Raw genomic sequence first — 11,080 nt, forward strand, 5'->3', positions numbered from 1 at the left:
GCCCAACAAAGTTGATATTAAATAATTTTGTTTCGACATTGGTAACCTTTGCTTCTTCCAGAACACTGGTTTGCCTGTCTTCCCAAATGATAGGATTTTTTTTTTCAGAGGCACCATTGATGGACTCTTTTGAGGAGCTGGAGCTGGTGTTTATAAGCGGTCCATGTTTCACAAGTGTACAGTAAAGAAGGTAGTACAATAGCTTTGTAAACAAGCATTTTGGTTTCCCTGCGAATGTCCCGGTCCTCAAACACTCTATGCTTCATTTACAGAGCTCAAGCAATGCTGGATTTTTGCATCAATGTCGGCTGCTGTGGAAAGATAACTGCCTCAGTCAGAAAAATGATTGACATTTTCCAGTGTTACACCATTAAGTTGGATTTGTGGCACTGTGGAGGGGTTGTTTTGTGCTTGTTGGTGCAGCTCTTTGGTTTTTTGGATGTTAAGCAATAGGCCAAGCTTTCCGTAAGTTTCTGCGAAGATATTTAGGATGGTTTAGAGGTCATCTTCCAAGTGTGCACGCACTACATTGTCATCAGCATACTGAAGTTCTATGACGGACGTTACGGTACCCTTACTCTTTGCTTTCAGCCTATTCTAATTGAAGAGCTTTCCATATGTTTGATATGTTTTCTACCCTGGTGGGCAGTTTCCCTTCGACTGTGTGTAGGATCATGGCAATGAAGGTAATATCCCTTTTTAATGCCTGATCCCACTGTGAATGGTTCATTTTGAGAGCCATTGCTATCCGTGATTGTTGCCATCATATTATCATGGAGGAGCCGAAGGATGTGTACAAATTTATCCAGGCAGCCGATTTTTAGGCCAGTTCACAGGCCAGTTTCGAAGGCATTAGTCAGGTCAATAAACTTAGCCATAATCTAGCCCCTCCCCTTTTTTCTGGTAATAGAAGCTTCAGAGGAGAAAGACTCAGAGCCTGGGGAGTGGTGGTGGGACACCGAGGACAGGCCAGAGAGGGAAAGAGAGGAGGAATGGTTGGATGCTGAAGAGTCAACAGGGATTAGCGAGCAATAAGAGTCAGGTGCAGAAAGCAGTTCAGATTCAGCTGAAGAAGCAGAGGAGGAGTGGACAAATGCTGCTGCAGCACACCAGGAGCTTGCTGTTCTTACTGTACTAAGCTCCCCTCTCCCTGTCTCCAAGGACATGGAGACCTATGTGTATAGCAGAACAGAGAGCACAGAGCCCCTTGTCCTCACTCTGAAATGGCTTCATGATGTTACAGGATGATATCTGAAGCCAAATAAGAGTGAGGGGAATGCTTCCTGCCTTCACTCAGGAGTGAAAACATGATACCCATTAGCTGGGAGTACAACTATGCCTTCTGACAGGACCACAAAACACAGCAGTGAAAAGGTAAAAGGAGATGTTGGATGGGAGTGGGTGGAAACACCCCTCCCCAAAAATATTGCAAGCTGTGTGTGTGCTTCAAATTCTTCAAATATTATCCTGAGCAAATATCTCCAAATGCACCATAAAATATTACTTTAAGCAAAATGATGTTTGGTGGCAACTTTATGGTGCAATATTCTTCAGGAGTGTTGAAAGCTGGGTATCGCGAAGGAGCTCCTATCTCACACACACCGCAGGCTCCGTTGGCCCGATATTAGATAATGATATGGATCTAAATCTCTCTGCCAGAGGCAGAAACTTAAAGGGAGTAAGCCACTTATTGACCAAATGCCATGCATAGCACTTTGAAAACATTAGTGCTGGTCTCTTTTTAATTAAGTACCATAAGTCAGAGTCTAACATTTTAGAGTTCATTCTTTTCACCAATGACTTATGGCAAACCACGAAAACACTGCCCTTTACAGAGTTCAAATGAATTCATTTTACCCTACTAGATTACAGGTTTTACAAGAGGCACTGTAAAACCAGCTGTTTTGTGAGGTTTTTTGACGGGGGAAATAAGAACTGGAACAAGCACATAAAATGCTAATCAAGGCTGTGCAGGCAGAAGTGGCGGGACGTGCATTGTGTGAAGGTGTCACCAATTGTTAAGAAAGCTGAACTTAGATTCAATTTCACTTTTATTCTGAAGTTCTGTTAGAACACCCCTATAGCTAAATAATCCCTCAGTTGCAGTGTCCTGTTTGTGCTCAGTGGGGAGTAGTGAAGATAATCAGGGACCACAGGACAAAACTCTGTGAAAAAACCAGGGCACACAATTTTATACCTAGAGCAGGCAGAAGAAGAGCAGTCTCCCCTCCTGCCCTACCCCTGTAACCACGTCAATGGGGCATTTGTAAGGGATGCCCCTGCAGTTCACAGCTCCCTTGCTGTTGCTCAGCCACTATGAATTGGGCCTGGGATTATACCACTTCAAATGCAGGCGGAACAACTCCTTCAAACTGTTCTTTATGCAGAAACATGAAACATGTCAGGGACAGGACTAGGCTAGAAATATGGCTCACCCACACCTCAGTTTGTCCCACCACGTTCTCCTGGGGAAACCAGCCGTTTAACATTGATAATAATAATAATAAAAATAAAAAAATAAAAAAATTATTTATATCCCGCCCTCCCCAGCAGAAGCCAGGCTCAGGGTGGCTAACAACAATAAAATATTACAACATTCTAAAATCATTTCAGTATAAAATTAATACAAATTGATGGCAACCATTGGGCTAGAGTTCTGTGAAGATTGCCAGAGGAGGGAGTCAGGCTGCGCCCTGACCAAAGGCCTGGTGGAACAGCTCTGTCTTGCAGGCCCTGCGGAAAGATGTCAAGTCCTGCAGGGCCCTTGTCTCTTGTGACAGAGCGTTCCACCAGATCGGAGCCACAGCTCGGGGGGGGGGGCATAAAGATGTTGAAAAGCATCGGGGAGAGTATCGCACCCTGAGGCACTCCACACACCAGGGAGTGGAACGATGACAATTCTCCCCCAAGCGCCACCCTCTGTCCCCGACCAGAGAGAAACGAGCGCAGCCATTGAAGGACTGTGCCCTGGATCCCCACGTCCAGGAGTTCGTGATCAACCATGTCGAAGGTTGCTGACAGGTCTAAAAGAGTCAGTAGCCCAGACCCGCCTCGATCCAGCTGCCTGCAGAGATCATCTGTTAGGGCGACCAGAGCCGTCTCGGTCCCATGACCAGTGCGGAAGCCGGATTGGAATGGATTCAGGGCCGATGTTTCATCCAGAAATCCACCAAGCTGTTCAGCAACCGCTCTCTCAATCACCTTACCCAGGAACGGAAGATTCGAAACCGGATCAGAACATCCACCAGGTTGTCCATGGATTGCTGTTTGTTTCGAAAGCAGTGGGGCACAGGACAAGCAGAAGTGCAGAAAAGCTCTTAGTCTGAAATGGTAAAGTTCTGGGAAGGCTGTACCAAGTGATTTTTCTGTATGTGAAAATTATATATTAGAAGACCAGAAAACTGCACTGGACAGGGTAACAAATAGAAGGTTTTTTGTTTTTAACAGTAATAGAATGTAGCTGAAATATCTGGATAGTATGAGGGCATCATACTGTATTTAAAACAGAGTTGGATGCCTGGTTCAAATGTAACAGGAAACAATGGTTTCATATAACATAAGTCAGCTGCAACAGACCCCAAGCTTTTCTCCTCTGCCTTCCCTCCTTCTCCCAATGAAACCAAAGCCATAACCATTAAGGGAAGTGCCCCCCGCAAATTCAGTATATTTGATTCATTTCTAAGTTACTTACTTACACTGTTTGACACCAAATATTCATTCAGGATTCCAATTAGCTCTGGGCTGTCAAAGAACCCTCATTAATGTTAGACTTATAATCAAATACCTTGATACAATTACCATAGAGACACTGTTAATTAAGTTTCTGATTTTGAGCCCAAGTGTGACTCTTCTCCCATTAGCACCTGCAGATCAAATGTTTTTTATGCAAACCACAAGACCCTCCAGAATATACGTGTCACCTTTACGGAGCCAAATCTACAGCCAAATTTGGAGAGCCTTCAGGCAATTGTGGTGCTATACCTGCCCAGGTGCATCTCCAATGATGACACATGAAAGTTTAAGGTACAGACTTTTAAAAGGTAAAGAGAGGGAGAGGGAGGTTGCATCTTTTGCAAAAAGAAAAAGAAAAGGGGGGGTGACAACACTCATATTCACACTGGAATTTCTTCTTAAAACTTGATGCAAGTGATCACCAGCCAGTCTTGACAGACAGTTTGATATTATTAGAACTGGTGGCAGTGATAGTGTTCAAATGAGTTCAGAGTTGACTTCCAGAAGATTTATTTTAAAAAGAAGTTAAAGGGAAGGTAACCCCATTTTGATCGGTTTATAGCATTTCTCTAGATATTTGCACATAGTACATCACTCAAACTATTTCTATACCATCAGCAAAGCTCTATTGCAAAAAGAAAATGACAGCTAGGAGGCCTGAACAGAAGTTTACAAGCCCCCATTTGGTGGTGAAGAAGAAGAAGAGGAGGAGGAGGAAGTTCTATACCACCCTTCTGAAGATCACAGAACCATTAACAATATAAAAACACAAAAATGCATGCCATAATAACAATGACACACACAGTTTAAAAGGCCATATATTGCTTAATGAGCCAAGGCCCTGGGAGAATAGGAATGTTTTTGTTTGGGCTCTAAAGATATGTAAGGAAGGTGCCAGAGAAGCCTCCCTAGGGAGAGCATCCCACAAATGGGGAGCCACTGCTGAAAAGGCCTGTTCTTACGTTGCCTCTCTCCTGGAAAGGGCACACAGAGAACAGCCTCCGATGATAGTTGCAGGGTCTGAGTCAGCAATTCACTTGTGTTAAGGAACTTCCCATGTAATTGTGATGGATTGGGACCTTGCCCACAAAAGGTGTGGCAGAAATAGCTGTGACCTCAGGGAGAGAGACTTCACACCATGGCTTGCCATGTAATGCTGTGCTTGCATAGCTGCCTTTGAAGGAGCCACCCTTGTAGCTTGCTGTGATGTAAACATCAAGCCTAAGCGCCTCTGGGTGCCTCGTTTTCTTGCAGATCTGTTAGATTTTGTCATCAGGAAGAAGGGGTGCCTTGGTGGTCCAGATGCAGCTGGTAGCTCTTCCACCGGGGGTTAGAATCCTATGGCCTCAGGATGTTGCGGGACTACAACTCCCATCACCACCAGACCATTGGCCATGCTGTCTGGGGCTGATGCAAGCTAGATTCCCATAACATTCCCCATCCCCATCTTATGGAAATAATATAAAATATTACCATTCTCACTAAGAATTATATATAATTCTCACCAGTCCCATATGCCTGTTTGAGCAGGAAGGTCTTCTTCACCTGACAGTGGAAGGACAACAAGAAGGGAGGCCATCTAACTTCTCCAGCAAAGGAGTTCCAGAGTTTGGAAGCAGCTACCAAGAAAGCCCTTCCCCTGTGACCCCACCTCCACCAATGGAACTTTTTCAGTAGCATGCAATGCTTTCCCCTAGGGATGGGGAAATCTATTGCTGCTGTGTGACACTTTCACACGTGTTCACTCATAAACCTGTTCTGGCCTGGTTCCACTTTAATCTATAATTTTTAAAAAGACCTGCACAAAGATCATATTTCAACACATATTTCTAAATATTGGTCTCAAAATTAATGTGTTTAAAAGTATTTTATTGCAAAAATGACATTTCTGAACATATTTTATTTCACAATGCACATTCTAAACATATTTGTGGAACAAAGAGGAAGTGAAAAAAGGAGGTGGCCCACTAAATCCCAAGACACACATTAGTTTGGGAGACATGGATCAGTTGAGTTTGCATCTTACCGTATTTTTCGTCCCATAGGACGCTCCGTCCCATAGGACACACCTAGTTTTTTTGGGGTGAAATAAGCGAAATTGGAAAAATCTGCTTTAGGGCGTCCCGCGCGCCCAGCGGAAGGCTGCTATCCGCAGCGTGGGGAGCCCTGCGGGAACTCCCACGGGCTCCCCAGGCTTGCTGATAGCTTCCTGAAGCCTGGAGAGCGAGAGGGGTTGGTGCACACCGACCCCTCTCACTCTCCAAGCTTCAGCGAAAGCCTGTATTTGCCCCATAGGACGCACACAGACTCCCCCTTCATTTTTGGAGGGGGAAAAGTGCGTCCCATAGGGCGAAAAATACGGTAATTTGCAAAGATAAATTCCTCAAGCATCCCTATTTCCCACTGTGAAACCATGACTTTCTGCTATATGATTATAAACAGCTTCTCCGTCTTATAAAGCCACTTCAGACATTACATTTCTAAGTGTACACTTACTGATAACTGATTTATTATGGCTAGGCAGATTAAAGGCAATTCTGCCACATGCATGATAAAAGGCAATTCTGCCACATGATGCATGAGATTTGGAATGTATGAAGGTAATCTCTTCTCCCACAGCCTGTTTAAAGGTTCAACAATGAAGGCTATTATGGGATAGCAACTTCTTTGGTGCAGGGCTCTTGGCTTGCTAGCTGCTCCAAAGACCCAGGAAAATGCTAAAACAGGCAACACTCGCAAACAAGCCCCATGAGCTACAATTTGTCTCAAATTAAGAAGGGCAGCAGAGAGTTTTTGCCACAAGCTAGTCTGAGGAACAAAAGGACACAAGAGGTTTCTCTATACTTCCCAGAAAGTCCCAATAAGATGAACCCAGAAGTCTTGAGCTAGAGAAACCCCCCGGGAACGAAGTCACCTCACACCATTTTTGCTTATTAGTTCTACCATCTCTAATTTGGTTGGGGAGAAAGAGTGAACCTAAGGCAGAAAAAGGTCTGAAATATATCTACTGCAGTGCTTCTGTCACCCATCTCCAGTATAACAAATAAAATGAAACTTTATTGTTCAGATCTCAGTCTCAAAAAGCTATTCTGTAAAATTAGGTAATGACTTCACTACGGCCTACAGAAAAATTAAAGGAACGACACGATGTGCCCACACATCATACAAATGCTAGAGTCCTTTTAAGATTAGCTGTTTCCTCTGCATGGGGATATAGAATGATATATAGTGGCACTGATAATGTCAAGGTTGTGAGCTCAATCCTTGTTTAGCTCAGCTGTATATTTCTGTATTGTAGGGGGTTGGAAGATGATCCCTTCCAACTCTATGATTCTATTCTTCTAAACTCCACTGAATTAAGGTGGACAATCACTGGAATACAGTGGTACCTTGGTTTAAGAAAGCCACTTCCGCCCTGCAGAGGAGGTGGAATTGCGGGTGTCACGGCCCCCACACGCGATTGGGGGAATCCCCGGCCGCGTCACCTCCTGGCCAGCCAATCAGCTGGCTTTGGGGGCATGGCCTGCCCGATTTGAACGCAGGTGCAGCCAGGGATCTCCCTCTTTTCCTGCTCACCAGCTGTTCCTGTTTCCCACCCTCCCGCCCTTTAAGGTTTTCATCCCTTGACCTTACTATGGACCTTGGTTGGTCGCCGTTGAGGAACCTGGTAGGAATTTTTCCACTTGGCAAATTGGCACCGCACCAGCCACTTGGTTTTCGCCTACCTCGTAGCAAATCGTCACAACTTTCTTGGTATTGGTACTGGTATTGTTTTGTAGATGGAAGAGGGGAGGAAGCGCCATCAGCTGCCCCGCATATTGAAGGGCAGTCCGATAAAGGATTCCAGGGGACGTGGCCCTGTCTAAGCCTGGGGAGGTGAGGGCCTAAGGCAGGCCCCCTAACAGTGACCCCGGGGGAGTTCCTAGTTGATGTGCATCAGCAGGACTCCCCCTACTGGTGGTTAACCCTTCCTGGACTTCAAGCAGACGGGCTGGAGTTGGATATAACCGGTTAGGACCAATGCCTAAGCCAATACCGCTCATTACCTGTAACCAATAAAGTTGTGGCCTTATTTAGCCCATTAACCTTAATAACTGTGTCATGTGTCTTTATTTCCACGGGGGGGGGGGACTCGCCATGCAAGTTCTTGGTTTAAGAACAGCTTGGTTTATGAACAACTTGGATTAAGAACACTGCAAACCCAGAAGTAGTTGTTTTGGTTTGTGAACTTTGCCTTGGAATAAGAACATGTTTTGCTTCCTGCTGAGTGTGTTCCATTTGTAAATTGCGTCCCCTGCTGCTATGGGAAAGCACGCCTTGGTTTAAGAATGCTTTGGTTTCAGAACGGACTTCTGGAACGGATTGAGTTCGTAAACCAAGGTACCACTGTAATGTGAAACATTTTAAACTTGGACAACACCAAATCATATTTTTATTGAGCACAATTGTGGATGTTAAAGTCATTACACTATTGCAAGATGATTCGTACAAGAGAAAGCTCCTAACTTTTAAAATATATGAGCAGTTTGATGAAGCAAGAGGATATTGTATGAATAGAACAGAAACATTTTATTTTCTTATGTTTCCTCTTCAGAATAATGGTCTTAATTATTTAATTTGAGATGGTCTTAATTATTTCTCCCTTAAAACTGAAAGAGCACCAATGATTTCTAAAAGATGAATTAGACAGAAATAGAAAACCAAAGTATGCTGAATATAGCAGCCTGATAGGCCAACATTAGAAAAGGAACCAGAGTGAATTATTATATTCTGCCATAAAAATGCTTGCAGCCCTTTCCTTTAAGGCAGCTTTTGAAGAATATGTCAATGTTGACTGTGCTCATCCTTCTAAAAACAAGCACGCAGGGAGAAAGGATTGAGCTTTGTCTACTCCTCTAGCTTTCTCTATATATAGGGTGGTGTGGTTTCAAAGCTGTAGTTGAACGCCCCTTCTCAGAGAAGTTATACTATGTGTACTTTGACTTGGTTGTTTACTGAGATGATCAAATGGGTGAGTGGTCTCTCTCTCTCTCTCTCTCTCTCTCTCTCTCTCTCTCTCTCTCGGTGTGTATTTGCCTTACAGCAAGGAACCATTTGAGTAGGCCAAAAAAAGCTACTGCCTTGAGCAGTGACCAGTCTGATGTGCTAGAATTCTTGCTCCTCTGGCATTATCCTACTGATACGACATTATTGCTTGACAAGGCTATATTATTTCCCTTCACTAACAGCTACTTTTTTCGGCACCTGGTATGCTGGACATTGTAAAGGACTTAGCCCTATTAAAGAGCCACTTGATATCAGCAAAATTCTTTTGGTTCTCCTGTCAGCAGGCACAAGAAATTGCTGATGTGGCCCGAGCCAAAGTGATTTTTTCCTTCTTGAAATGGAGAGACTTAGCCTTTGACTTTTCCGCTCCTTTAAAGCTCCTGCTCGTTCATTGTTAACTAAATTTCACCCAGGTCCTCAACCCCTGCTGTCCACTCCCCATTTAAAAATGCTGAGGTTGTAATATAATCACATCATCTAAAATAGATCTTTAAAAAAGTTTAAACTATTTGCTGTGCTGTGGCCTAATCTCATTTAAACTCATTTTTTTCTCCTGTTGTGGCAAGGAAGCTCCTATGTGGAGTTGTTTTTATTTTTTTAAAGCAGCCTTAGCACTTTGGCAGCTCTTGGAACGGCAAACATTACTTGCTTGATGCATAAGGAATTCTGTCCTGCTTTAAATATGCAGCTTAAAACCCTTAGTTATTGAATCCATGGCTTTTCTGATCTGGTGCCCCTTCTTAGGAACAATACTATTCAGCCTCCCCAGTATCACCTATTACCTCTTTTTCTAGCTTTACCCAGTGCCAGTTGGGAAGAGAGGGGGGGTGTACTAAAGCAGGCGCTGCCAACCTTTTTAAACCAGTGGAGACATCTTGAATATGAATGCTGAGGATGCCAGTCACAAAAGGGTTGCCATGGAGAGAGTGTGTGGCAAAATGCAAAGAAAGACAACTACCCCGATAGATTACTTCCTATGGTAAGCGTCAGGTCATGCCCTGATTGTGTAGATCATAGAATCATAGAATCCTAGAGTTGGAAGAGACCACAAGGGCCATCGAGTCCAACCCCCTGCCAAGCAGGAAACCCCATCAGAGCACTCCTGACATATGGCTGTCAAGCCTCTGCTTAAAGACCTCCAAAGGAGGAGACTCCACCACACTCCTTGGCAGCAAATTCCACTGTCAAACAGCTCTTACTGTCAGGAAGTTCTTCCTAATGTTTAGGTGGAATCTTCTTTCTTGCCTTTAATGAGATTTAATGCCTTTAATGTATTTAATACCTGACTATGTTTACATAGGATTTATTTAACTACTGAAAACATTTATCATCTGGTCTTCAGATTGATTTGGAAAGCAAAACATAAAAATACAACACAACCTGGCAACAATACATTATAGCAAGCAGTGTTTGAAATAAGTAGTTTTTTAAATAAGCACAAAATTAAAAGGCCCAGGAAAACATAAAAGCTTTCCATCTGCTACTGGAATGAAGACAGGGAGGGGAGGTAGGCTAGGAAGCTTCATGTCAGAACAGGAGGTCCTCAAGGATGACGACTGCACAGTTACACAATTGGAAGCCATTCCTCTAATTCCCTGAATTTCTGGGGGGATGGATAGCATTTTTAATACAGGGCTTAACCATATTGTTGGGGGCTGAAAAGGTTCACCTTTCCATACAATTCAGGTGTGGTTCAGCAGCTTTAAACAGGCTCCTGTGTTGCTCCAATTCATCTTTCTATCCCCTTGGAGTCCTTGAACTGGAACAAGCTTTCCATCTAAATAAAAGCAGATCATTCGGCAGGAAGGCTTAGCACTCAAAGCGTTCAGGGTAGGTCTGAAGCTGGTATCTCTGCCTCAGTACAGTGTAAACACAGGGCATGCGGTAATTTCCTTGCCGCAATGGAAACAGCTTGCTATAAGCAGTTTGTATAAAAGCTGAGGAATATCTTGTAAATCAGTCATGATAATATGTATAGAGATTTAATATGAAATAATGGCATTTCATAACAGGAGGCTGTCATTGTGTTCAGAAAACATACTCAGAGCCTCCCTGCCCCACCGTTGGATAATCAAATAATTCCAAAGTAGGATGGGTTTTCAAGAATGCCTTGCATGCATAGTCTCAAGTGCACATAACAGATCAATTCATCTATAACAGAAATATGTCTCCACAAATAAGGCACAGAAAGAAATCCCACTGTTAGCTGAATGTTGACGCAACATCTACATGGCTTAATTTAACAAAAGCTCAATTCCTAAGGTTACCTGTCCTGTTAGCCATCAGCAAAGTAAGCTTGGGT

The 11,080-nt window shown here is 43.6% G+C and overlaps 1 protein-coding gene across 1 annotated transcript in view; it reads right to left on the reverse strand.

Moving 5' to 3' along the window:
• Window positions 1-11,080, reverse strand: part of CNTNAP2 (contactin associated protein 2) — a 1,119,417-nt gene that overhangs the window by 657,217 nt on the left and 451,120 nt on the right. The gene's annotated exons all lie outside the window — the stretch shown is intronic.

This window comes from Podarcis vaucheri, assembly GCF_965113315.1.
Source record: "Podarcis vaucheri genome assembly, chromosome: 12".
In the NCBI taxonomy this organism is placed as follows: domain Eukaryota; kingdom Metazoa; phylum Chordata; class Lepidosauria; order Squamata; family Lacertidae; genus Podarcis; species Podarcis vaucheri.